At 48.4% G+C, this 26,236-nt stretch overlaps 1 protein-coding gene across 2 annotated transcripts in view; it reads left to right on the forward strand.

Annotated features, from left to right (window-relative positions):
• Positions 1–26,236, forward strand: part of TDRD9 (tudor domain containing 9) — a 2,642,469-nt gene that overhangs the window by 2,615,063 nt on the left and 1,170 nt on the right. The gene's annotated exons all lie outside the window — the stretch shown is intronic.

Raw genomic sequence — 26,236 nt, forward strand, 5'->3', positions numbered from 1 at the left:
TTACTATAGAACCTATTGCTGAATGAGTCGTCCAAAGATGCGGAATCTGCAGATTGACCAATGTCCTCCCTAGTTGTGAGCCACTGTGTTTAAATTGACGTGCTCAGTCTTGCTCTAATTTTTTTCCTAGCCTCTGTTGAGCAGAAACCATGAAAGGACGTCTGAAACGAGGTTTATTCTGGGTTAGGCAAAGATTGGCCACAGGAGCAAATATTAAAATGATTTCAATGTGTTTAGACGAGTAAAGATTAAATATGGGGCATTTTTGTGATTGCAGCATAATTGGTTATGGTGACAGCACTTTACCAGAGTACTTGAGGAGCAATGCAGACATGACAGTCTAACTCTGGCATTATACTTATTCTGTGAGGGATAATCACGCTTTTCACCATGTACTATTTTGCTCTTAACCGCCCGAAAGTCATCACTTCGCCTGTAGGCTTCTAGTTTGCATTTGCATCTACTTTTTCCTTGATAATAGAGGGTTTCTCTTTGTAATGTATTTGTCATTTGGACCACTATTGGTTCCTGGTTTTGGAAGACACTTGAATTTTTTTTGTTTGTTACATATTCTGTTACCACCACTTTTATTTTGTACGTCTGATACACCAAAGACACATGGCTTAAGTGTGGTACCTAACTCCCGTTTCTCGAACTAAAGTGTTCTGCGTTCATTCTGATGACATATTGTTTCTAATGGCGAGAAATTAAATGTGCAGGAAATTTGAGTAATAGCTAACACACGAAAGGGCTCAAGGAAGTATAAAGCTACAATCTAGACAGTCTATCCTATAAATCTTCCAATTCTAATCAATCTCACACACATTATAGGGTAGCAACAAATAGTGTATAATGAAGCTGAAAGCTAAAATAAGTAGTGAGTAGAGCAAGTTGGGGCACAACATTGTTGTGGACGAAAACCCTCACTCACCCGACGGTGACATGCTTCATCATTGGGTTTCTCCAACACACAGGGACTGCAAGGTACCCTGTGTGGGCTACGACTTTACCTAAGAGGGATGGAGCTGGAGTACGAAGCGCTTGTTGGTTCTACCAACTCTTTAGTGGTAAGGAGGGGCAGAGTGCAAAATAAATCAATCAGATGGAATCAAATCAACAAGTGTGTGTGATAAAAACTACCTATTTAGTGGTACTAACTTTATTCTTCCATACTAAATGGCAGTGATTAAAAATAGAGTGAATGTAGGGTTAAGGATGTATACCCTCTCTATAGATCAACGTGTTTCTGTTATATCGACAAGACGTTCAGGGCATTCATCAGGATCAGAACATAGTCACTCTGCTATTCAGTGAAAAATCATATATATATAAAATGATACTTAGACCTCTATTCCTTGACTGTCACGCATTTAAATTGGACAACAAGATCAGTCAGGGGGCTCTAAGTTGACTTGTAAATATCAACTCAACCATCTATCGAGTGTCGTACTCGGTCGTTGATCTCATTGCAACGCCAGGTTTACTGATGGCGTTGCAATGAGATCAACGACCGAGTACGACACCTCTTTGTCCTTCTTCTCTTGATCAGTCGAAATCTGAATTCTTGGGTTCAGGGATGGCACCTAGATACTCAATTTGGGGGCTTTTAAGTGGAGCGACAAGTAGTAGCCAATGGGCAACAGGTTCCATATGCTTGTTGTTTTTATTTTTTGTTCTTTTCTGAAAATGCCTATAGAAACCCATTAAAAAAATATTAGTTTTAAGAATGCTTAACTTAATCATTTCTGTTAATGAGAACGCACCATTCGGTATGTGACAAAAAAATACTTTTTAAATTATTGGTATGAAATGCCACTACTGCCTGGGCAGTCCGGCACGTCGGGGCAGTCACTTTGCTCCTTTGGTCTTGCAGGACGTTCTAGTGCCAATCAGATTTGCGCACCCACCTCCGGGGAGGTATTTCTTGGATATCTATTTTATGTTAAGGAATCTGAAGCTAGAAGCCTCTGTCAGAACAACGAGTTATTTACTTTTTGTAACGCCTGTCTGGTAGAGACTCTGTCTAGCCACAAATTCTCTACCAACCCACCCATGCTTCCCACTCTTCAAACAGATATCTGAAAGAGACAATTAGTTATAGATTCTTTACCTTTAGAATTACTCGGAAGCGTCAGACTGGATCCGGAGAATTTTTGAATCAGCAGTACACCTGCATGTCGAAAGGTGGCGGCGGTCTGCTCTGCGTTCATCATTGGCGTTGTGGTAGCCAGGATGATGTCGCAGTAGCTACTTGGACACCGCACTCGCGCGCTGACGTCGATTATTTCTTTTTCTACGCCAGCCAGCGCAGATTCGGAGAGAGCGGTTCCTCCAGTCACTTTTTGACCTACTTTTTTGCGACTTTTGTAGACACCGATTTTTTAGTCTATCAACTCCTGGTGCACGCAGGGATGTCCAGTCGCCCTCGGCCCGGCTAGAAGGCTTGTGACTCCTGTCGCAAGCTGATGTTGGTTACGGACCTGCACAGCGTGTCCCTGTGCTGTCTGGAGCACAACCATGACCCCAAGTCGTGCTCCGATTGCTGGACCATGAATCCGAAGTCTTTGTGGGAGCGGTCCCGAAAGCTTCTTGAGGCCCGGCAGTCCGCTCCGGGCCACTCGAGGTCCCGGTCACGTGGGCGGTCCAGGGACCGGTCGCGGAGTCACCACCACTCGTCATCGAAGTCTTCGCACTTCTCAGGTTAGTCAAAGAACAAGAAGTCGTCTAAGAAGCATCATTGCTCTTCGTCTTCTCCCCATCTGTCAGCTGATGCGATGAGGGATGTGGACGGTGCCCGTCCCGCGGCTCAACAAGCCGAGCCTGAAGGGTCGAATCTAAGTTTCCCTCCTTTGGCGTTTCTACGAAGCGATGCATGCCATCTTTGGGCAGGCCGACTCCGCTGGCACGCCTTCGGGTCCTGCAGATTCAGCTGGGTTTTTATAAATCAATGTGGAAAGGATCACTGGTCCTGCATAACCAAGGTCTGCAGGTGGATCGGTAGGTGTCTCCCAAATAAAAGACCCTCATACACGTGTTTTTTCAGAGTCGTGTAGCGGTATATGATGTGTCCCCGCTTCTTGTAACACGTGTCCGTGCGTAATCCTTGGGTCAGTTTTTGTTTGCACCCTCCGCCAGGAGGTTGTACCATTGGTTAAAACAGTAGTGATAGGGAATAAGTGAAATAGTGCTATAAAGGTGTTCTAAAATACCCGGACAGCCAGAGGTTCAACTTTAATATTTCTGGATTCGGGTAGAAGGTTAAGGCGTGTCGCTATGGAATTATTTAGGAATTCTAGCGCACTAATCTTGTGAGGTTAACCAATGGTACAACCTCCTGGCGGAGGGTGCAAACAAAAACTGACCCAAGGATTACGCACGGACACGTGTTACAAGAAGCGGGGACACATCATATACCATGGTCGACGCCGTCCCCAGTTCCCCCCTCGGTCCACTTCCGTTGTCAAAGCGGCGTCGGTCGACGCCGCATTCGACGCTGATCGGAGAATTTTACTTCTATGATCCGGCCCCATCTTTTGACCCTGAATACCAGGAGATGGGTGGCAAGGCGGATTGGGTGGGGTCTGAGGACCCTCTGGCACGTGAGTGCCAGCCTTATCAGGACTGGGCAGGTGAGCTAGGGAGACCAGTGGTCTGGACACCTCGCCAGACACAGGCTTTGTCTCTCCTCCTACCGTGGCTACGGAGGAGGGGGCAGCCTATAGTGTGGTGTTGACGCGGGCGGCCAAGGCCTTATCCCTTGAGCTCCCCGTCGCGGCCGTGAGGACTAACCTCCTCACTGAGGTCCTTAAACCGCAGGCAAGCTCTTCGGAGCCTCTGTTGCCGTTTAATGAGGACTTGACTGACGTTCTTCTTTAATGAGGACTTGACTGACGTTCTTCTGGGCACCTGGTCCAGGCCCGCTACAGGTACTCCTGTAGATAGGAACGTGGCCAGACGCCACCGCCCGGCTTCGGGCGACCCTTTCCTCCTGTCCACCCATCCCACCCCGAGAGCCTGGTAATCCAGGCCTCTAACTCCCAGACCGCATTCCCGACTGCTCCCCCTGATCGGGATTCCAAGAGGTACGAGCAATATGGCAAAAATATGTTCTCCTTCCTGAGTTTGGGATTGCGGTCAGTTAACACCGTGTGCCTCTTGGGCCGTTATACCCACTCTCTGTGGGACACGGTCGCGGACGTGCTGCCACAATGTCCGGAGGAGGCCCGGACTAAACTCGCCCAAGCCTTTGCGGAGGGTCGAGATGCAGCACGGTACTCCATCAGATGTGGACTGGATACCAGGGACTCGCTAGGTAGAGCGATGGCAACGACGGTGGCGATTCGTCGCCACGCCTGGCTGAGGTCCGTCAACTTTTCGGCTGATGTCCAAAACACCCTTATGGACATGCCGTTTGATGGCCGTCGCCTCTTTGGCGACAAGGCAGACAGTGCGCTTGAGCGCTTTAAGGACTCCAGGGCTACGGCCAAGTCCTTGGGCCTGTCGGCCCGGCGCCAGAAATCTGCTACCTTTCGCCCATTTCGTGTCCAAGGAAGGGGCGCCACACACGTCCTGCCAGCCACGGGCCGCAGACTACCATCCAGCGCGGTGGCGGACGTGGTAACCGCCGGGGCAGTGCCCGGGGACAACGGCGCGGCCAGTCCACATCCACCCCCACAGCATCCGCCTCAAAGACCTCCAATCCGAGCTTTCAGGCCCACGAGACGCCAGTGGGGGGCAGGGTTCACCATCACCTCCTCCACTGGCGAGACATCACATCGGACAGGTGTATGCTGCAAATCGTCCGAAGGGCTACTCCCTCCCCTTCGAGGACACCCCTCCAGCCATGCCACCGCAGTACCACTGCGTGTCGGGGGATCACTTGAATCTTCTGCGAGAGGAAGTTGCGGCCCTCTTGGCCAAGAGGGCTGTCGAGCGCGTTCCTGGGCCAGAAGTAGGGTGTGGTTGTTACTCCCACTACTTTCTGGTACCCAAGAAGTGCAAAGGGGGCCTACGCCCTATCTTGGACCTACGGAACGTCAACGGCTTCCTCCGGAAGGAGAAGTTCAAAATGCTGACTCTGGCTCAGGTCTTGGCTACCCTGGACCCAGGAGACTGGATGGTAGCGTTGGACTTGCAGGACGCTTATTTCCACATCCCCGTCCTGCCGGCCCACCGGTGCTACCTGCGATTGACGGTTGGCCTCGAGCACTTTCAGTTTACCGTGCTGCCCTTCGGCCTTACCAGCGCCCCACGGGTGTTCACGAAAGTGATGGCGGTTGTAGGAGAGTGGGGTCTGCAATCCTATGGTCACCCCAGATTTTTGCTTTTTGCTTCACTGGTTTACGACTTTCCCTGGCTGTGGGCCTGCTAATCAGACCCACAGCCTAGCTGTTCTCTCTCTAAATTGACATCCATGTACTTTAGGTGCATTTACCAATTGGTACTGGGCCTCCTTATCAGTCCCTGTACAGTGTACCTTAGGTACCCAGGGCATAGGTGTGCCCAGGGCCTACCAGGGGCTGAAGCATGTATTATGCCACCCCTGGCTGGCCATCTAAAACTGACACAACTGGCTGCTAAGACAGCTGGGGCAAGGTGGTGTAATCACCCTTTGCTGTAGATATAGTTACCTATATCTAACCCCAAAATGGACACATATATTCCTATCAGTCACTCCTATGGCAGGCCTTATCAATCCTGAATGATTCAGAAAAGGGGGTGGTGATGAACAGAGTGTCTGAATTAAGCAGACCACTCTTACCCAGTCCAAAGATCAGGGCTTGATCCATCACCGTTATTTAGCTCACTGCCCCATCCCAGCTCAGAACCTGGCTATATGCAAATTAGTCTGTCCCTGGCCCAGTGCATCATGGCAACAGGGCAGACCAAACTACCAAGCCAATTCTTCACCAGAAAGGAGACAAGCTACCGGGGACCGGTTTCTGGCATTTCAGCCTCGTCGGCCCGGCTTGCTTGAATCCTGATGGAGCAGTGAGCAAGGGACTCATGTCTGAGTAAACCCAGTGTAAGAATTGTTTTTTGTAGTCTGGTCTGCCCTGTTCCCATGATGCACTGGGCCAGGGACAGACTAATTTGCATACAGCCAGGTTCTGAAACTGGGATGGTGCAATGAGCTAAAAAACGGTGTTGGATCTAGCCCTGATCTCTTGACTGGGTGAGAGTACTCTGCTTAATTCAGAGACTCTGTCCATCACCACCCCTTGTTGTAAATAATTTTATCAATCCTGAAGGCAGAGTGCTTGGAATTATGTGAGATGGTGCTCTGGCATGAGCTGAGCCCGTCTGCAGCTTGCGGAACCAGGTCCTAATAGCTGTTTCATGATAACGCTATACCATATACTCTTAAGTGCGTTATCATCCTCGCGGTTGAATGCTAACTCTGGTATAACATTATCAAAACATGTAGAGTAAGGTGTCATACGAATTGGAATACTACCCCCTCGCCAATTTTGGCGACGGGGGTAGCATTCCACCCTTCTAGAGGGACACGACATGTATATAACTGTGAACCCCGGTTAAAGTTAACTCGAGCCTTGGCATCACAAAATGGATGCTGCCACCACAGACACAAGTCTGACCTCCTGCTGCTGGGAGTGCTTCCAGCGAGTGAGGATTGGACAAAGGGTTTCCTGCCTTGGGAGGTGCTAGCACCACCCCAGACAGGATTTTGTGTATTGTGCAGGATAGGCCTGAAAGGAATGAGACATGCCTGGGGCACACAAGGTTTCCTGTGCATACACCGGTTCAAACCAGTTGCTGGGGCATCCCTGCCCCAGCTCTGATGCGAAACCGGACAAAGGATAGGGGGTGTAACCACCCCCCTTCCTGGTCCCACCCATAGGAGGGACCTAGTCGTAGTACAGCCCCCTTTAGCAGGATAAAGGTAGGAGCTGGTCCCATTCCAAATTAGATTATCCTGAACAACTTTAACAAGAAGAAACTCTGGACTTCGACGTTCTGCTCCACAGAAGACTGAAGAATCTCCCTTGTGGGCAAGGAGTGTCCACCCTGCAACTGCAGGCACCATCAAGCGTCCAGCGGCTTCACTTTGTCGTCTTCCCTCGAGGATCCAGACTTCAGAGCCCGACGGGACCCGGATTCCCAGACCTCTCCGACCTCAACTCACATCTGCAGCACAGCTGAGATCCGTGGGTGCGACAAGACATGTGGGACCGACCATCTTGAAAGAAACTGCACTTCGCTTCCAGCACGACTCCCGAGGTAAACTCGACCAAGTGCTTTGGGGATTGAGAAGCCCCAGCCCTGAGCAGCCCCTGCACCGAAGATGAGCCCTCCAGCTTCCACGAGATCTGCGTGGGGCCCTTCTGCTTGTTTGCTGTTCGACGCGTTGTCTGGTCACTTGCCGGCTGGCTAGTGACCTCCTAGACGACGATCTTTGAAAACTACACTGCTGGTCTGGTTGCTCCAGACTGGCCCTTGCTCCCTTCTAAAAGAGGAGCACCCTGGACCCTCCTGGTCCACTCCAGACGCCGTTTCCACTCACCGCGTGGGTTGCCTTTGCCAAGTCCTGTTGATTCCGGATCCGACACCGCCGACAGCGAGAGCCTGCGTGGGACAGCTCGTGCCTCCATCCTGGTCGTCGAAGACACCTCCTGGTCCACGTGGCTGCAGAGCCAAGCGTCCACTCTTCACCTGATCGCGACAACGACATCTGGTTCCTTCCTCGTTCCACTCCAGTCATTGGCTAGTTACTTTGAACATTGTCCCCTCTGCTTTCAGGTCTTCAGCATCTCCGATCCACCTTTGGATCACCCCGTACATCTTCCTCCTGGGCACCTGCAGCATCTTTTCTTTCAGGCTCCATAGACTTCAACGCAGAAACCCGACACGACTTCGCACCTATGCACCCGCAGCCCGTAGGTGAGGTAACAAGAGCATTTCGGTGCTCAAGGGTAGCTTGACTCTCCTAGTGTCTATATTCACAGTTGTTTTAGTCCTAACCAGTCAGGATTGTCCGTACTTACCTTTTTCTTGAACTGTACTGTCCATAGACGTTGTTACGCATCCCGCGTGTGAGTTCACACTCTGCACCCGCGTCCCGTGTGCCTCCTATTACTTACCTAAAGTTAGGATAGCGTAGTCCAGCGGTCCTACAGCCTCTGGACAGCTCCATTGCTTCTATCGATTTCCTTAACCCATTTACTTAGTATATGGTTTGCCGTGCCCCTAGGGCACCATTGTAATTTTGTGCAACTTATCGTATTTTTCCTAAGAGATTGTCATGTGCATAGCCCTCTGATCTCATAAATAGTTCAGAGGTGTTTGTTATTAATAAATATATTGTTTATTTTCATAACAACCTGTGTGGTGTCCTTTCATCTGGTATTCAAGGGGTTATATTGTGGTAAAACAGCTGGCTTCACATGCCAAAAGAGTTTAGCCTAAGACTGCTTTGTCCATGCTACCATTAGGATAGCTGGTCTACAAGGTTGACTTACAACCAATCACCATAAGGGTTGTTTGGACTGATACAAGGTGATCACTAGAACTAGTGAGCATCATATATCAGGCCAAATTCTCACAGCGGTGGTCGCAGCTCATCTGCGCAGGTTAGGGGTGTCAGTCTTCCCCCTACCTCGACGACTGGTTGTTGAAGGCGGGCTCGCCCCAGACAGTCGTCAACCACCTCCAGACGACGGCAGACCTCCTGCACCAGCTGGGGTTCTCCATCAATGTGCCGAAGTCACACCTGTGCCCCTCTCAGAAGCTCCTCTTCATCGGAGCGGTTCTCGGCGCGGTTTCGGGTCTATCCCCCCGAACAGCGGGTTCGGGATATTCAGGCTCTAATTCCACTCTTTCAGCCTTTATCCCGGGTCTCGGTCAGGTTGACGCTGCGGCTTCTGGGGCTGATGGCCTCCTGCATCCTGCTGATGCATCACGCCCGGTGGCGGATGCGGGCTCTGCAGTGGGACCTGAAGTTTCAGTGGGCCCAGCATCAGAGCAACCTATCCGACCATGTCCTGATCTCGGGGGCACTGCGAGACAGCTGCAGTGGTGGCTCACGGACCGCGATTGGGTCAGCTGTAGCTGGGGTGGCCACGTGGGAGAGGCGGAGATCAGAGCACTCTGGTCTCCGGCGGAGGCCCGGCTCCACATCAACCTGTTGGAGTTACGGGCGATTCGTCCAGCACTGAAGGCATTCCTCCTCTCTGTCGGGGGAGTGTAGTGCAAGTGTTCACGGACAAAACACCACCATGTGGTACTGCAAGAAACAGGGCGGGGTGGGGTCGTGGACCCTTTGCCAGGAGGCTCTGCGCCTCTGGCAATGGCTGGAACATCAGGGCGTGACCCTGGTGGTTCAACACCTGGCAGGTTCTCTGAACACCAGGGCGGACGAACTCAGCCGTCGGTGCATGATGGATCACGAATGGCGTCTGAACTCGGATGTGGCGCAAGGCCTCTTTCAGATGGGGAGAGCCTTGGTTAGATCTATTCGCCACCGAAGAGAACGCGCAATGTCATCACTTCTGCGCGTTGGAATTTCCAAGGCGGCACTCGCTCGGAGACGCTTTTCGTCGCGAGTGGAGTTGCGGTCTGTTGTACGACTTTCCGCCTATACCACTTCTGAGTGCTGAAGAAGATCAAGCGCGACCGGGCCCTTGTCATCCTTGTGGCTCCGGACTGGGCACATAGGTACTGGTATCCCGAGCTACTCAGTATGTCAGTCGATACCCCGGTTCGTCTGCCTCTTCAGGAGCACCTTCTGTCGCAGCAGCAGGGGACGGTCCTCCACCCGAACCTGTCCAGTCTCCACCTCCATGCTTGGAGATTGAGCGGCGACAGTTGAGGCTATTTGACTTGCCTCCTGAAGTCTGTAATGTCTTTCTGGCAGCCAGGCGTCCTTCCACAAAGTCGGTATACGCCTGCAGGTGGAACAGATTTGTGGCATGGTGCACAGCAAAGGCTGTGGATCCCCTTTCTGCCCCTCTTTCTGAGGTTCTCCTCTTCCTTCTTTCTCTCGCCCAGCAGGGCTCTGCTCTGGGCACTGTCAAAGGGTACCTTTCTGCCCTTTAAGCCTTTCTAAGACTGCCTGATCAGCCTTCTTTGTTCAAGTCCCCTATTGTAACTAGATTTCTTAAGGGCATCACACACATGTTCCCTCCTGTTCGCTTCGTGATGCCCCAGTGGGACTTGAACCTTGTTCTTACTTTCCTGATGTGCGCTCCCTTTGAGCCACTTCACAACTGTCCTCTTCGCCTTCTAACTCTGAAGACTGCTTTCCTGGTTGCCATCACCTCTGCCAGGAGAGTGAGTGAGCTCCAGGCCCTTTCTTGTACTCCACCTTTCCTTTCTGTCCATCCGGACAAGGTTGTGTTGCGTACTAAGCCATCTTTCCTGCCCAAGGTTGTCTCAGCCTTCCACATCGGGCAGTCCATCACATTGCATACCTTCTTTCCGCCTCCGCATCCTTCTAAAGAGGAAGAGCGGCTCCACCGTCTGGACCCAAAACGTGCGCTCTCATTCTATTTGGATGGCACACGCCAGTTCCGGGTGGATGACCAACTCTTTGTTGGTTACGTGGGCGCTAAGAAGGGGAAAGCGGTGCACATGCGGACCATCTCCCAGTGGATCATCTTGTGTATCCAGGCATGTTACTCCATGGCTAAGAAGGAGCCCCCTGTTGGATTGAGGGCTCATTCCACTCGGGCCACGGCGACTACTACTGCCCTGGGCCGGGGAGTGCCCTTGCAGGACATTTGCCAGGCAGCTACGTGGGCCTCGCTGCACACTTTCGCAAGACACTACTGCCTGGACAGTCAAGTCCGGAGGGATGGCTTCTTTGGCCGTTCCGTCCTCCAGGACTTTCTGGTGTGATTATTGGTTCGCAGACCCACCACCGGGGTTGGTATTGCTGGGGTATCTATTCTAAGGTAAGGAATCTATCACTAACGTGTCTCTTTCAGATGCACAAGTTGCTACTTGTGTAACTATATATCTGTAAGAGACATTAGTTAGTGATAGACTCCTTACCGACCCACCCATCCTCCCCGTTCTGCGAACCGATATCTAGGGTTAAGGTCATCCCCTTTCAGGGCCCTAGTTTCTTGGCACCAGTGTTGGTTCTATCATGGCTCTGCGTATCTGGCGCGGAAAAGCTGTGTATCAGAACTGACGTCAGCGCGCATGGGCGGCGTCTACGTACTCCGACGATGTCATTCCGGCGCTAACGACGACGGACGCGGAGCTGCGGACGACGCCTACCGACGCGCAGGGGTATTGCTATGCCAAAATTTCCGGATCCAGTCTGACGCCTGGGGATATTCTAAGGTAAGGAATCTATCACTAACTAATGTCTCTTACAGATATATCGTTACACAAGTAGTAACTTGTGCGATAGGATGATTGCCCGACGCCACCGCCTGGCTCCAGATGACCCTATTTTCCTCTCCCGACACGCTACCCCTGAGAGCTTGGTGGTCCAAGCCTCAATATCCAAAGCTGCGTTCCCTACTGCTCCCCCAGATAGGGAATCCAAGAAGCTGGATCATCTTGGGAAGAAGATATTTTCTTCTGCCAGCTTAGGACTGCGGTGGGTGAATACCGCATGTCTCTTGGGCCGTTACACCCACTCTGTGTGGGACACAGTTGCGCAGGAACTGCCACAGTGCCTGGAGGGGGCCTGGGCCGTACTCTCCTGTGCGGTCGCAGAAGGGAGTGATGCAGCAAAGCGTGCCATTTGTTGTGGGCTGGACACTGCCAACTCGCTATGCAGGACGATTTCAACGTTGGGAGCCATCAGACGCTACGCCTGGATGAGGTCCACTGGCTTCTCGGGTGATGTCCAATAAACTCTTTTGGACATGCACTTTGATGGACTTCGCTTATTTGGTGACAAGGCGGACAATGCCCTTGAGCGTTTAAAGGATTCTAGGGCTACGGCCAGATCCTTAGGCCTCGCTACCACCTCTCGTCCACGCAGTCTGCTTTTCACCCCTTTCGTGGTTACGGAAGGGGTGCCCCACCATGTTCTGCTCAGAGCCACAGGCCCGTGCAAGCTGTCCAGCCTCGGCAGGGACATGGGACCCACCGCTGTGGGTCTGGGGGCCAGCAGGCGGGCCAGTGCACCAGTGCCCTCTCTGCAGCAGCCTCCAAACCTTCCCAGTCCGATCTTTCAGGGACACCACTTGCCAGTGGGCGTGTGGTAAATAAATAAATTACCGGTACTATTTTTCTATGCATTAAAGGAAAAAGGATAGCTCAATAAATGAGAGGCAGAGTCCGTGGTATCTGAGTCATACGGGCTTTAATTAAGTGGCTCGAGCCAATGGACATCGGGTTCCATCACCTGCTAAGGTTCAGGAAGGGACAATCTCAATATTTCGTTAACATCATACAATATATAGAGTAAAACAGTACAGTTGCATTGAATACAGTAGGCGTAACAAGTGAAAAAGAGAAGATAAGAACATATGGGCGTGAAAAGAAGGCGTGCACGGAGGTGTGTGATGTAGACGTCACAGAAGTGTCATAAGTGGGTGGATATATGGAGGGGGCTTCATGGGCAGCTGGAACCTTTAACTTACTGGTGCGCGCAAAACGAGTCATGACGTGTAACTGGGGAGAGCTGGGGGGCGCTGACTTCTAGCACTAGTAGAGGAGACTGAAGTCTGGGATGTCAGAACGACCTGTACCTATAGTATATCTGATATCTTGTGTTTAGAGTACATGTTGCTTGATTCTAAAAGTCATCAGGGCAAAGGCTGCTTGTCACTAAAAGCTAGTGTATGCATATATTTCTTCATGTATTGCGTGAACCATGAATCTTCTATGGATACTAATTCGGGAAATCACTTGCATAGAGACAGAAAGACTGGACTGTAGACGAATATGTTTATCCTGTTCGTTAGCTAGGAATGTGAAGCCGGGGAGCTGAACAGATAACTGTAGGCATAACATATTCTTGGCAGGCAGGCCAGGCCGAGCACCGCGTTGCTTGGCAGGAAGTAAGGGAAGGGTCAGGGATGCGGGCGGGGCTGCATCTCTCGGAGTGTTTCAGGAGACTTGAGGCCTGGATCTCGTGTCCGGGCCCTGTGGAGCCCTAAAAACGGGTGCAACTCGATGATTTAACGTGCACCATGTAAATACGTTGGCAACATAGGCCTAAAAGCCTAATTCACGTTGCTTTCACGGAGGACTGGATAACTGACATACTAACGTTGGACGCAACTGTAAATGCGTCTTTATATTCGGTCATGGAGGGAAAATGCATATTAATCATGCACATATATTACATGTTGGGGAACACGTAGGGACACATAGCAGGGCAAAATTCAATTTTCCTCATTCCCTCCTTGTTCCCTACGTTCCCTTCAGGAAACATCAATATTCATGAGACCATCTATCTGTTCATACAGCATCATTTGCTCGTCTTTTTTCATTTGGGCATGGGATTGTGGACGTGGAATACAAGATGTAGCGCACAAGCCGCAAATCGCTGGGCCACATTGTAAACAGAGACAACAACTGAATATGATCATTACTACTACTCCCAGGAATGACAGTACTTTCCATCCCCATGCAGATATTACACTCCAGAGCCAGCCGGACCAAGTCCAGGTGCCTGGATTCTGGTGTAGCTGATGAGCTATTTTATGAAGTCTAGTTATTGCTGAATACACGGACGGTGCGTTATTAGGAATGAAAACGCAACAACTAGATCCGATGACTCTACAAGCTCCGCCCCTATCGACCAGTATGACGTCAGAACAAGGCGGTTCTGAAGAACAACAAATCTCATAGCAGACTGCTCTTCTGTTAAGTTACCTAGGGCGGAAGTAGTCTCATTCACTACTGCTTCAAGGGTTCTGGTTAACCTGCGTATTAATTTACTATTCTGGACGGGACCTATGAAGAAAAAGAAACCTTTATTGAAATCTGTATACTGTTCCAAGGCAGTTTCAGTCTGATCGACAATTGGGGACTCGATCTCCCTTCTATGTCTGACGTGTACCAGATGGGTATTTCGGTGATAATCGGACGGGGCTAGGAAAACTGGTGGCAGTAGGAATGCAATGTAACATGTCCCATCCCAATCTAGGGGCAAACGTACATAAGCGGTCTGACCACATATAAAGTAGGAATGACGTGAAGCTTTGAAAGTAGACTTCCCACTGTCACTGTACTCGACCACAGTAGTACAATCACTGTGTCCTAGATGTACTGAACCATTCTTTCTAACACATAATTCGCCTTTTACTGGTAGAACTGTTATAGAAGGCAAGTCTGAATTAGTCTCTGACTGAACATTCAAAACCATGAGGTTAGAGGAAAAATTACCTAGATCATATACTTCGTTTTCTAGATCTAACTCTGTCCTATGGGAAAGACCGTCCTTGTCTGGGAAACAGGTTTCATTCATAACTGTATTCAGAAGGGACTTATCGTCTAAAGATGACGTTAATGTAAACCATGCTCCACACGAACCATTGTGTGAAAACGGATAGGGAAAGAGTGGCAGAGCTCCCTTCACAGTCTGGTAAGGGGGAAGTCGACCACATACCCAGCAATTAGTGGCATTACTGGTCTGATGCGAATAGTGTAACATACGAATAAAAAGTATTGTTGCGCATTGCAAGTCGATAGGATAACTCGTGAGGAGGTAGTTCACTAAATGTGTGCTCTACAGTATCATTAGAGGAAAGGTGTACATGTGAACCAAGAGGAGGAAAAAATACGTGTAACATACAACTTATACATGTGATCGTAAGACTCAGAATAAACATAAACAATAATGTAACGATGCATCCACTTCGGAGACTTTTACAATATTTCATTTTCTTGAAATTTCGTCTATCTCTCTCACTATGTGGGTCTATCTCATACATGTCAGAAACCTGTCTAACCGCTTCACCCGAGGGGGACTTAAACAATTAAACGCTGTCTGACTTACAAGACCTCAATTTCATTTTATACTCCTGCTGCGGAGTTTTCTCTAACAGGGGAAGTTTAGAGTCAGTATCGGGGCAGTCCTTGAAAAAAGTCTTTGGACGCAGTCCATGGAAACGCTTGATGTGACTGGAATGGAGCCAGCCTTTTCTTCCTTCTAGCTTTACGGCGGTCCTTGTGGTCATCAGAATGAGTTTTGGCTCCTTCCAGCGGGGCTCCAGAGGGCTTGAACGATCAAAATTCCGAACCAGAACGAGATCTCCTGGAACGACCTCGTGCGGTTTCACCTGGGTGTTGTCCGGAAAGGCAGCCGCGACCTGTGAACGACAAGAGAGTAGTGCAGACATCAAGGAAGCTAGGTAATCTGTCAGCATGTTACTGTCAACATCGGTGATTTTACGAGGCATAGGTGTACCCCACATGTTCGGGAACGACCGAATACAACTTCGTATGGTGACAAACCAGATCTAGAGTGAGCGACCATTCGCATATAGAAGAGGGCAACCGGCAGGGCTACCATCCAATCTACACCTTTTTCTGCACAAACCTTCGCTAGTCGTGTTTTCAGAGTTTGATTGTGTCGCTCGACGAGGCCAGCTGCCTCGGGATGTCGTACGCAGTGGAACTTCCACTGGTACCCTAACAGAAGTGATACTTGTTTCATGAGTTCGGACGAGAATGGCTGTCCGTTATCTGAGTCTGTGTACGGTTTAAAAGAACTTCCACGGAATGTGGAACTTGTACTGTCAGGGGGTGTCCTAACACTATGGAATCACTTTGTCTGATAGCTAAAGCTGTGGCTGCAACTGATTTGAGGCACGCAGGCAAAGCCTGGGCTACTGGATCCAATGTGCTAGAAAAATAAGCACAAGGCTTGTGTTGTCCTGCTTGATCTTGTGTGAGAACTGATAATGCTGTACCATCGCGTTCAGTGACAAAAAGTGTAAAAGATTTGCTGTAGTTTGGTGTCGCTAAAACAGGTGCTTGACATAAAGCTTTCTTTAATTCTTCGAAAACAAGTGTATGTTCCTGGGTCCAAGGGAGGACAGTCGATGTCGCTGCCTCCTGTGTTGTCAACTGTATCAGTGGCTTGGCTAGATATGCGTACTGAGGGATCCATTGTCTGCAGTAAGAAGTGAGGCCGATAAAAGCTCGTACCTCCTTCTGTGTCTTGGGCTGTGGAAGATGTGCAATCAACTGGATACCGTCAGGTGTCAACTGTCTACCCCTCTTGGACAGCAAGTGTCCAAGGTATACCACTTGCTGAACACAGAATTGCAGTTTCGAAGGGGACACCTTGTGCCCCATTTCAGCCAGAAAATACAAGACTGTCAGTGACGCACGTTCGTAGTCATGTTCTGTACGGGCTGTGATCAATAGGTCATCCACGTACTGGAGCAGGGCAGTGTCAGTTGGCATGTGAATACTGTCTAGTTGTCGTTTCAGTGCTTGACTGTAAATACTAGGACTTTCTGTGAACCCTTGAGGTGCACGTGTAAATTTATAACTTCTTCCATTTAAACAGAATCCGAAAAGGAACTGGCTGTCTGGATGGATGGGGACACTAAAGAAGGCGTTCTTGAGATCGATGACAGTAAAGAACGCTGCTTCGGAATCAATGGCAGTCAATAGGGAAGAGATATCTGGAACCACTGGGTACTGGGGTATGATACATTTATTAAGTTCTCGAAGGTCAATTACTAGTCGATAAACTGGAGGTGCATTTGGGTCAGTACGTTTAAGGATCGGAATGATCGGAGAATTACATACATTGGAGTCAGTTTCTACAACCACTCCTTGAGCAATGAGCTCGTCAATAATTTTCGATAAGGCTGCTACAGCCTCAGGTGGCAACTTGTATTGCCGGATTCGGGGTAGTACAATTCCTGGTTTCAAAGTGACACGATATGGTGTAATGTGCATATAACCTACATCAGTTGGACCTTGCGCCCATAAATGCTGTGGTACATTCAGTAATCTTGGATCAAAATCTCTTAACACAAAATGTCCTTTAAAATCACGTAAAAACAATCTCACTCCTTCCGGAGAACAACAAATCACTGCTCCTAATTCTTTCAATGTTTTAATACCAAGTAAGTTTTCTGGACATGATTTCGTAAGTAACAAGTCTGTAGTTCGGGACAATGGACCAACTTCTAGGGAAACTGGTTTCGATATTTCATTAACAATAGGCTTTCCTGAAAATCCCAGGGAAATATTTCTTGAGCCTGAGAGAGGAGCCCCTGGAACCTCGTCATGACTGATGGTAGTCCTACTTGCCCCTGTATCAATCAGAAATTTTCTGTCTTTCCCTAATACCTGGCTGTGTACATAGGGACCCTCTTGATCTACAGGAACCTCGATGAGAGGCAAGCCAACCTCCCTCTCTAGGCTGTTTCATGAATACTGCTGATAGTCTGGATAATCTGACTGTGCGTACTGGTACATCTGCTGTGTAACATGTTGTGTGGCAGCTGTAGGCTGCGGTACTGTAACTGTCTGTTGTGCGTTCTGCGGTGGTTGCGTATTTTGCGGAACATGTTCCTGTCTAGGAGGACGCGGTCTCTCTTTCGTTTTACCAGTAGCTATATTATGTTTCAGAACAGCACATTCGTTTATATAGTGACCTGGTTGTTTACAATAATTGCAGGTCCCTTTAACGGGAGCTGCAGAATGACTGGTCTGAGTCGTACCCCTCTTCTGACTATCTACTGGAACAGACTGTGCAACTAGTACTTTCATTTTCGTGTCTTTCATACGTCTCCTTTCGTGTTCCTGTTCTTCTCTGATTTGGTTCTGGTGGTACTGTAACATTTGTAACATTTGGGACGGGGTATTAGCTTGCCAGGTACTCTCAACTTTCAGTACTCGATTTTTAACTTGTGATAAAGAATTCTCTACTAATTTGGTAACAAAAAGATCTGGATACGATTCACTACTTGTTTTCAAGCCGCTATTAATAATGAAACATTTTTCAAATCTGGAATAAAAGTCACTAGTGTCTTCGTCTTGTTTCTGTTTGCAGGCTGAGATGGCATCCCAGTCTTCCTTTTTCGTGGTTAGTAATCTTGGCAAGACTTGTATTAACAACTCGGGCAATGCTTTGGCTTTATCCCCGAGACCGGTACCAGGAACTCGTGTTTTATCTTCGTTCTCTAATTCGGCCCAGTCAATCTTTTTCTCTCCCACCTCCCATTCTTTTTCCTTAAGTTTTTCATATATGCCCGCAGGCAACAGGACCTTTAACATTTTAATGACATCGGGATACGTGTATTCTCCCATGCGGAGCATGTCTTTTAATTCACGGTGGAACCCTGCTGGATCTTTATCGTGACAGGGCACTAACTTTTTCATTTCCAGTAGTTCTATTTTCGTTAAAGGGGTGTAAACAAATACTCGTTCGAGTGCACCTCCCGTTCCCTTAACAGGATGCACTTCTCGCAAAGGATTCTGTCTATCTATGTAAAATGTCTTCCTTACTGGGGGTGGAACAGGAACGAAATGTGGAGTCAGGAACGTTCTGTATTTATGGCGTTGTTCTAAAATGACATTAATCAAATCGGTACCTACGCCTTTCCATCGGTTTAGGAGTAACTCGTCCAATACATTATATTGGGGACCTGGATCAGAATGCTGACTTTCGTACAGTGTAATGAGGTGCTGGATCATGTACATACCCACCAGTCGCTGTTCGCCTGGGGGAAGATTCAGAAATGTTTGGGCCACTACTTCGTCTTTAAATGTGCTAGAATTACTAGTCCATTGTACTGCTGATCGGGCTAGTTCCTGTTCATGCATGGTACTAAGCTCACTGTAACCTATACGTTGTCTCAGGACTCTATCGGTAACTTGGAATAAATGCTCAAGAGAACACTGTTCTGGTACGGGAGGAAGAAAAGTTTTCTTACATTCTAGGCGTGTGGATCTGTCAAAAGGTCTCGTCCTACCTACGTACGCTATTCTATCTAGATTGTCTGTGTCTGCATCTTCGTCTGAAATGTCATTCTCTTTCTCGGGTTCTCTAGTTGCTTTCTCCCTTTCGTGTATGCCTAGAATTTCTTTACGAATCTTTCTATACATGGTTTCTATACAACTTTGTTTACTGTGTTTTCCGTCTGCTATGTTGTCACTCCATCTTGTCAGGACTTTCATCTCGTCTTTATCTTTACCAGGCTGGTCTTGTTCTCTTATTAAACAATTTATCAAAAACTGCAAGATCATATTTTGAGTCTCGACTTTCCTGTGTGCCATAGCCTCGTGAATACTTTCTGGTCTTTCCCCTGTCCTGATGAAATGATATATTCTGCCTAAATGTTCCCCCATTCCAGGTAAGAGAGTCAAATAGCTTGCAACTCGTCGCAGACGTACGGAATATAATATCATGTGATCTTCGCCTGGCACTGGGTCATATCGACAATCAGTAAGGTACTGTTTGAGGGCTGCATATGTAGCCACTTTCGGCGTACGTTGTAATGCTACGTCTCTTAGCGTCATTCGTTTTGCTTGAGGCGGGGTGATCGGGATACCTCCCCCTGCTCCTCCGGAACTAGAATCGTCAACTAATACTGGATGTGCGATCGCTGGTAATGTGACTGGTAAAGTAGGCATACGTGATGTGGATTGGTCCTGGGTTACTGGCGGATTAAAAGGATTCCCGGGACCGGTGGCTGGAGGAACAGTAATTGTGTTATCAACAGGGTTTTGAGGTTGAGCAGGCGGGGGAGGACGCGGATTTGTATATTCTGGTACAGTATCGTCTAAATAGGAAGAAAGGAAAATTTCAGCTGCGGTCGGTTTATGACGTAGCTTAGTCGGGACCAATGGTGGCGGTAAATTACAGAGTGTTTCCGGGGTCGCCTTAGGCAGGCCCTCGGCGAGAAGGGGATACATGCCTTTAATAAGGGCATTTCTTTGTCTGTCTAACTGTTCTGCTCTAACTCGTTCACCTTCTTCTAGTAATTCCCTTTCTTGGGCTTTTTCTGATGATTCTCTACTTAGTTCTGCTTTTCTGATTTCTTTTTCTGTCCTTTTATGCGATTCTTTACGCCACAATTCTATGGCATCTTTCTGGGATTGTCTGGCTTTCTTTTTCCATAATGCTTCCTCTACTCTCATGATGCATTCGGCATCCCAAGTTCCTGAAACAGGCCATCTATATTTCTCTTCCAGATTTTTGGTATAATCTACCCATAAATCTAAGTACAATATGGCATCTAAGCCATGTTTATGATACATGAAATGTCCGGGACTGTCCCTAGGTGGGACAGGAACTGATTCTTTGAGTATCCCTTTTCTGGTTCCTATCTGACGTAACTTTGAAAACAGAGGCATATTTGAACGTACTCGAACTTGAACTCAATACACAATGAACACAGTAATAAATAGCAAAACAAATCATTCATACCACGACATCAGAAACATAAAAAAAACAGTTCGAACAGATACTACCTAGTACATTGAAAAACATAATACTGGAAATCTCGAGAGACTATACTAGAAAACAGAATTACTGGATGCACTGCTAAGACAGTACAGAACATACCGGTCTCATAAAGAGACACGTCATACCGTATCCACCTAGGTGAACACGTCGGACCGGATCTGTGTACCCAAACCCGTCTGGACCGGGCACAAATTAATGAACCCGTCTAGATGCGTTCCCAGCAACGGTACTCACCGGGAAGCAAAACTGAAGGCCTCGGAAACTGGACTGGACTGGGCTGCTACGACGTCTGGTTACTGCTACGCACTACGCATGTGCTTCGGGCTTCGGAAACAGGTGGGCCTCCGGATACCTCGGACTTTGCTCTCTCGGCTTGGGCTCTGGTCGGGACTCTCCGCCTTCCTCACCGCCTCGTCTGGATGCTGGACCGCAGTCTCCGTCTCCTCCGTGGGCCTGAGGGAGTTTTTAGCAGGAAAACCTGCAGGTGCACAGTAGGGGTCCGTCACAGCTGTAGAAGGGGTCAGGGGGCCTGCGTTACATCGCCGGAGCGTGGGGAAGGGGCTCGTCCCTGTTCGGGCGCCATTATGTGGTAAATAAATAAATTACCGGTACTATTTTTCTATGCATTAAAGGAAAAAGGATAGCTCAATAAATGAGAGGCAGAGTCCGTGGTATCTGAGTCATACGGGCTTTAATTAAGTGGCTCGAGCCAATGGACATCGGGTTCCATCACCTGCTAAGGTTCAGGAAGGGACAATCTCAATATTTCGTTAATATCATACAATATATATAGTAAAACAGTACAGTTGCATTGAATACAGTAGGCGTAACAAGTGAAAAAGAGAAGATAAAACATATGGGCGTGAAAAGAAGGCATGCACAGGGCGTGCACGGAGGTGTGTGATGTAGACGTCACAGAAGTGTCATAAGTGGGTGGATATATGGAGGGGGCTTCATGGGCAGCTGGAACCTTTAACTTACTGGTGCGCGCAAAACGAGTCATGACGTGTAACTGGGGAGAGCTGGGGGGCGCTGACTTCTAGCACTAGTAGAGGAGACTGAAGTCTGGGATGTCAGAACGACCTGTACCTATAGCATATCTGATATCTTGTGTTTAGAGTACATGTTGCTTGATTCTAAAAGTCATCAGGGCAAAGGCTGCTTGTCACTAAAAGCTAGTGTATACATATATTTCTTCATGTATTGCGTGAACCATGAATCTTCTATGGATACTAATTCGGGAAATCACTTGCATAGAGACAGAAAGACTGGACTGTAGACGAATATGTTTATCCTGTTCGTTAGCTAGGAATGTGAAGCCGGGGAGCTGAACAGATAACTGTAGGCATAACATATTCTTGGCAGGCAGGCCAGGCCGAGCACCGCGTTGCTTGGCAGGAAGTAAGGGAAGGGTCAGGGATGCGGGCGGGGCTGCATCTCTCGGAGTGTTTCAGGAGACTTGAGGCCTGGATCTCGTGTCCGGGCCCTGTGGAGCCCTAAAAACGGGTGCAACTCGATGATTTAACGTGCACCATGTAAATACGTTGGCAACATAGGCCTAAAAGCCTAATTCACGTTGCTTTCACGGAGGACTGGATAACTGACATACTAACGTTGGACGCAACTGTAAATGCGTCTTTATATTCGGTCATGGAGGGAAAATGCATATTAATCATGCACATATATTACATGTTGGGGAACACGTAGGGACACATAGCAGGGCAAAATTCAATTTTCCTCAGGCGGCAGGATCTGCCATCACATCCCCCCTGGCACAACATCACGTTGGACAGGTGGGTTTTGCAGATATTCTGAAGGGGCTATTGCCGCCCCTTTGAGACTACCCCTCCATCCATCCCACCTACCCTCCATCGCATGTCGGAAGATCACCTGGCCCTTCTTTGTCAGGAAGAAAAGGTGGAATACGAGAGTAGAGGTACCCTCAGAAATGGGGAAAGATATGGAGCCGATGGGTGGAACGTAGGAGAATTTAAGGGATAGGGACTTGGAAGGGAGAAAGGGTACAAACAGAATGATATCAGGTGAAGATATGATGTTAATTGTCGTCAAACGCTTAACTAAGAAAGTGCCAAGATTACATGACACGATAGAGGAATGTAAAATTGAAGTGTAAAGTATTCTATATATCAATAATGCACCTGTTAATGTGACACTCTTTACTGCAACTGACGAATGTTTAATGAAAAGATTTTTTTTTTTTTAAAGCTAGGTGCTTCAATAGCTTTTCTAGGTAATGTAGGAAGGTGGATACCTGACTATGGTTACCCCAGATTTTTTGCCTTGTGTTTAGCTGGTTTTCGACTTAGCTGGCCTGGGATATTGCTAATCAGGGCCCCAGGCTATCGGCTCTCTCTGTAAAATGGACTCCATGTACCCTAGGTACATAACTAATTGGATTTGGGTCACTCCTATGAGTCCCTGTACAGTGTACTATAGGTACCCAGGGCATAGGTGCACCCAAGGCCTACCAGGTGCTGCAGCATATCTTTTGCCACCCCTGCCTGGCCATCCAAACTGACACAACTGGCTGATCACTCAGCTGGGGCAAGGTCGTGTAATCACCCCTTGCTTAGATATAGTATACCTATGTTTAACCTTATATCTGGACACATATGCACCTATAAGTCACTCCTATGGCAGGCCTTAACAATCCTGAAGGCAGAGTGCTTGGTTTTATGTGAGATGGTGCTCTAGCATGAGCTGAGCCTGTCTGCAGCTTTCGGAACCATGGCCTTCTAGCTGTTCCAGGGTATTGCCATACCATATACTCTTAAGTGCATTATGAACCTCGCGGTTAAATGCTATCTTTGGTTTGGCTTTATCAAAACATGTTGTGTAAGGTGTCATACGCTTTGGAATACTACCCCCTCGCCAGTCCTGGCGACAGGGGTAGCATTCCACCCTTCTAGAGGGAGAAGACATGTTACTTTCCTTAATCCCGGTTAAAGTTAACCAGAGCCTCAGCATCACAAAATGGATGCTGCTGCCACAGACACAAGTCTGACCTCCTGCTGCTGGGAGTCCATCCAGCGAGGGAGGCTCGGACAATAGGTTTCCTATCACATGGAGGTGCTAGCACCGCCACAGACAGGAGATAGTGGATTGAGGCAGGGAGGGCTGAATGAAACTAGACACTGCCTGGGGCACACAAGGTGTCCCATGCATAGGCCAGTTAAAACCGGTGCTGGGGCACTCCAGCCCCAGCTCTGGCGCGAAACTGGACAAAAGGAAAGGGGTGTAACCACCCCCTTCCTGGGTCCCACCCATAGGAGGGACCTAGCAGGTAATCCAGCCCCTTGATTTGGAATAAAGGTAGGAGCTGTGTCCTTAGACTTTAGATTATCCTGACTGAAACTCTGATACGAAACTCTGGACCCTTCGACATCCTACTCTACGTAGAAGACTGAAGAATCTCCCTTGTGGTCAAGGAGTGACCACCCTGTGCAAGCAGGCACCACCAAGCGCTCAACGGTTTGCTTTGTTGTTGCTCCCGCCGGAGCTCGAACGACAGAGCCTGACAAGGACCGGACTTCCAGACATCCAACAGCCCGATCCACAGCCACAGGAAAGCTGAGACCCGTGGAGGCTACGAGAGACGTGGGACCGGCCATCCTGGAAAGCCAGCAAATCGCTTTCCGTACAACTTCTGAGGCACCCTCAAAGTTGTGCATTGGGGATTGAGAAGCCCCAGCCCCGAGCACCAACTGCACCAAAGATCCCCTCTCCACACTCACCGAGTGCTGCGTGGGGCCCTTTTGCATTTTCCTACTCGACGCGTCTGTCCGGTCACTTGCTCATTGTCTAGTGGCCTCTGCGACGACGAACCTTTAAATTTTCAACGCTGGTCTGGTTGCTCCAGACTGGCCCTTGTTCCCCTGAAAAGGAGCAGCCCATCAGACCTTGCTGGTCCGATCCAGAAGCCATCTTCGATTCCTGCGTGGGTTGTATTTGCCAAGGCCTGTTGATCCCAAATCGAGAACTGACACCGCTATCCGCGAGAACCTTCGTGGGACAGTCTGTGCCCAGCTCCTGGTCGTCGTCGACACCTCCTGGTCCACGTGGCAGCGGAGACAAGCTTCATGACATCACCTGATCGCAACCCGACATTGCCTGGTTCCTTCCTGGTCCCTTCCTGGTCACTGGCTAGTGACCCAGACTCTGTCCCCTCTGCTTTCAGGTACTCTACATCTTCGATCCAACCGGACTCTTCTCTCCTGGTCGCCTGCAGCATCTTTTCTCCAAGGATCCATAGAACTCCACGACGAAACCCGACACACTTTGACACCTATGCCCCCGCTTCCTGTGGGTGAGGTAACGCGAGTACTGCGGTGCTCCTGTAGAGGTTTACACTCCTAGTGTCCTAGTTTTAAGTGGTTAAGTTCTAGTCCAGTCGGAAGACTTCCAAATCTGCATTTTTTTAACTTTACGCACCCATTGACTTCTATAGGTGCACGCGTGTGCATTTAAACACTGCACCCGCATCCTGTGGGCCTCCTGCTCCCTAACTGCTGTTAGTCCAGTGTAGCCCCAGCGATTCCCAAGGCCCTAGGCCTTACCATTGTTCGTGACGTGGTTCTTATACCACTATTTTAGTATATGGTTTAGCGGGCCACCAGGGCCTATCCATATTTGTGCAACTTTTGTATGTTATAGTAAGTTACTTGTTATAAGCTTGTGCTCCTGTGCTCATAAAGAGTTAAGGGGATTAATTTAGAAATAAATACATATATGTTTTGAATATATAACCTGTGTGGTGTCCTTTCATTTGGTATTAAAAGGTTTGCATATGGTAAAACAGCTGGCTTCACATGCCCTCTTGAGTTTAGCCTAAGACTGCTTTTGTCCATGCTACCACTAGGATAGCTGGTCTATAAGGTTGACTTTACAACCATCACCATAAGGGTTGTTTGGACTGGTGCAAGGTGCTCACTAGAATAGTGAACATCATATACCAGGCCAACTTCTCACAGGTAACATCCCACTAGCTGATATTTGCAAAGCAGCTACATGGTCTACACCACATACCTTCCCTAAACATAACTATGTGGGTGTTTTAGCACATCAGCAAGCTAATGTAGGTCAGGCATTGCTTAAAACACTCTTTCAAACAATTGCAACACCCACAGGTTAGTCACTGCTTTTAAAGGGCACTTCTTTACAGTGTTTGCAAAGCATGTGCATCTACAGCCACACATTCCTCGAACGGGTTATGTTACTTACCCTATAAGCATCTGTTCTTGGCATGTAGTGATGTAGATTTACATGCACCCTTCCCGGCCCCTAGAATCCATTGTAATTTATATTCATCTTTATTTTACATGCATGGACATCTCTATTTCTCTGTGTACTCTACACTCCCTTCTAACCCGCCTGCTGGAAACCAGTCTACTATGGAGTCGATGCCCATACGCAGTATTACCAAGAGGAGGAGTCACTATACCTCGGAACTCGAAACGGTTCTTCAAAGAAAAGCAAAATTCTCACATTCGGAACCAACACTAGTTGGCGGAAGTATGCAAACATGTGAATCTAAAGCACTACATGCTTACAGGGTAAGTAACATAATTCTTCCTCATACCGTTGTCTAGCTTGTCTTTTTGGAGAGTGATGTTGAGCTGAGTCTAGGTTTGGCCTGTCCATATGTAGACTAAACAGATTTAAGCTTACATGTTTTTTATGGAATTACTCCAGTTCATCTCTCAAGGTGTAAATAATAGAGAAGGACATTTTTATTCTCTTGCCAATGTGGGTGTTTGCTGGATACTTGACCTTGCTTACAAATGCTTCACATGCACCCATTTTTCCTCTTTGATGGTAGTATGATCTTTTGATGTCTATATTGAA

Source organism: Lissotriton helveticus, chromosome 9 (assembly GCF_964261635.1).
Source record: "Lissotriton helveticus chromosome 9, aLisHel1.1, whole genome shotgun sequence".
NCBI lineage: Eukaryota > Metazoa > Chordata > Amphibia > Caudata > Salamandridae > Lissotriton > Lissotriton helveticus.